This window comes from Cervus elaphus, chromosome X (genome assembly GCF_910594005.1).
Source record: "Cervus elaphus chromosome X, mCerEla1.1, whole genome shotgun sequence".
In the NCBI taxonomy this organism is placed as follows: Eukaryota; Metazoa; Chordata; class Mammalia; order Artiodactyla; family Cervidae; genus Cervus; species Cervus elaphus.
Genome location: NC_057848.1, coordinates 125,965,866 through 125,968,746, shown reverse-complemented (window position 1 = coordinate 125,968,746; position 2,881 = coordinate 125,965,866). Strand labels below are relative to the sequence as shown.

Sequence of the window (2,881 nt, the reverse complement as noted above, 5' to 3'; positions counted from 1 at the left end):
TCATACTCCACCTCGACCCTTAAAGGCACTTGCCCAGCAGTATTTACTCTCTCTCTCAGCTCCCTATCTGCTAAGTCGAGTTCTTTACTTTGGCACTCCTCTCAAATCCTGTGTGATGTGCCATACATCTCTTTTGTAGAACCTGTATGTAATAAATCATTTATTTTTATACTCTTATGAGTGTAGTTTTCACTACCATGTTGGAATAATCCTTAAAGATCCTACAAGGGTGACTTACCCATTTACAATCTAAATTCATCTCCAGTGGAAGACCTGATTTTATCTCTAGATTTACGATAATCTAACCTTTATGCTCTAGACATTTCATATTTGTTTAATTCTTAAAACAAATCTTAGGTAGGCATTAGCATAGTTCTTAAAGTTTAGTTCTTCAGTTTTTCTTACATTGTGATGTGCTATTAAAATTTTTAAAAGAAAACAGGCAGCCCAATAAAATTATGCAATATAAAATCATTTACAAAGGATATTCTTAGAGATACAGAAGACTTAACAATATCTCAGTGTTCTATAATAGGCCTGAAAAGCTTTTAAAATGAGCAAATAGTAAATATTTTAAGCTGTGTAGGCTATATGGCCTTAGTCACAACTGCTCAGTTGTCTTTGTAGCAAAAGTAACTATAGATACATGTAACTGATGGTATGTGGCTGTGTTCCAATAAAACTTTATTTGTGAAAATAGATGGTAGACAGGATTAGATTTATTGGTTTTATTTTCCAGCTTCCTGTCTATAAATGTTTCCTAAAGAATAAGACTATATACGGTGTGTGTTTGAAAAGGCTGGAGTGGTGGTGAAAAAAATTAAGAGGAGCATAAAAGAGATAGCATTATGAAATATATTTTTTCAAAAGTCAGATTTGATATTTGCTCATGTTTTTAAAGGCTACTTTTTGAGAAAAAAGTTTAATACTTTCCTCAATTACTATAATAAAACTGAAGAAAGGAGACGGGCCCCTATCGGAATGCACAAAATTGCCCTTTAGTCATTGCAACGCGACAGCTCCTGTTAACCAACTTTGAGATTCTCGCGAGTTCCACCTCCTTAATACCAAGTGCCTGTGTCTGGCAGAACCGATGGGAGAGCAAGAGACAATCCTTCCCAGCTGCTGGTATAATCAAGGGTTTTGGCAGGACCTTTGAGCATGCACTGAGATAGTGAGGAGACAGACTATGGCACAGACTATGGTACTGAAATGGATTAATAAGGAACTTAGTGATTTGGCCCGTGACCCTGTAGCACATGCAGGTCCATTTGGAGATGATACATTTCACTTGCAAGCCATGATTATAGGACCTAATAACAGCCATTTCAAGGCGGTGTATTTTTGACAATTCATTTTCCTTCAGACTACCCTTTCAAACCACCTAAGGTTGCATTTACAACAAGAATTTATCATCCAAATATTAAAGTAATGGCAGCATTTGTCTTGATATTCTAAAATCACAATGGTCTCCTGCTTTAACTATTTCTAAAGTTCTTTTATCCATTTGTTCACTGCTATGTGATTCAAACCCAGATGACCCCCTAGTGCCAGAAATTGCACAGATCTATAAAACAGAGATAAGTACAACAGAATATCTCAGGAATGGAGTCAGCAGTATGCCATGTGATGCTACCTTAAAGTCAGAATAACCTGCATTATAGCTGTAATAAACTTATAAATTATTGTTCCTTTTTTTTTCCTATCTGACTGCTCCCCTTTTAGACCTCATCTTTTTAAATTTTATTTTTTGTCTACCTCCCTCCATTCATTCACATGTTCATCTGAGAAGACTTAAGTTCTTCCAGCTTTGGACAATAACTGCTCTTAGAAGCTAAAGTAGTTACAAGAGAACAGTTGTCCAAGATTCCGAATTGTCTTTATATTTTTGGTGTTAATTCTTTCTTTAAAAAAATATTTATTTTAGTAGGAGGCTAATTACTTTACAATATTGTAGTGGTTTTTGCCATACATTGACATGAATCAGCCATAGGTTTACATGTGTTCCTCATCCTGAACCCCCCTCCCACCTCCCTCCCTACCCCATCCCTCTGGGTCATCCCAGTGCACCAGCCCTGAGCACCCTGTCTCATACATCGAACCTGGACTGGCAGTCTGTTTCACATATGATAATATACATGTTTCAATGTTATTACCACAAATCATCACACCCTCGCCTTCTCCCACAGAGTCCAAAAGACTGTTCTATTCATCTGTGTCTCTTTTGCTGTCTCGCATGTAGCATTATTGTTACCATCTTTCTAAATTCCATATATATGTGTTAATATACTGTATTGGTGTTTTTCTTTCTGGCTTACTTCACTCTGTATAATAGGCTCCAGTCTCATCCACCTCATTAGAACTGATTCAAACGTATTCTTTTTAATGGCTGAGTAATATTCCATTGTGTATATGTATCACAGCTTTCTTATCCATTCATCTGCTGATGGACATCTAGGTTGCTTCCATGTCCTGGCTATTATAAACAGTGCTGTGATGAACACTGGGGTACACATGTCTTTTTCGATTCTGGTTTCCTCGGTGTATATGCCCAGCAGTGGGATTGCTGGGTCATATGGCAGTTCTATTTCCAGTTTTTTAAGGAATCTCCACACTGTTCTCCATCGTGGCTGTACTAGTTTGCATTCTCACCAACGGTGTAAGAGGGTTCCCTTTTCTCCACACCCTCTCCAGCATTTATTGTTTGTAGATTTTTGGATAGCAGCCATTCTGACCAGCGTGAGATGGTACCTCATTGTGGTTTCTATTTGCATTTCTCTGATAATGAGTCATGTTGAGCATCTTTTCATGTGCTTGTTAGCCATCTGCATGTCTTCTTTGGAGAAATGTCTTTTTAGTTCTTTGGCCCATTTTTTGACTG

The 2,881-nt window shown here is 37.4% G+C and overlaps 1 pseudogene; it reads left to right on the top strand.

The window, feature by feature from the left end:
- Nucleotides 1-1,201: 1,201 nt before the first annotated feature.
- LOC122689189 lies at nt 1,202-1,757 on the top strand (annotated as a pseudogene).
- Nucleotides 1,758-2,881: the final 1,124 nt, after the last annotated feature.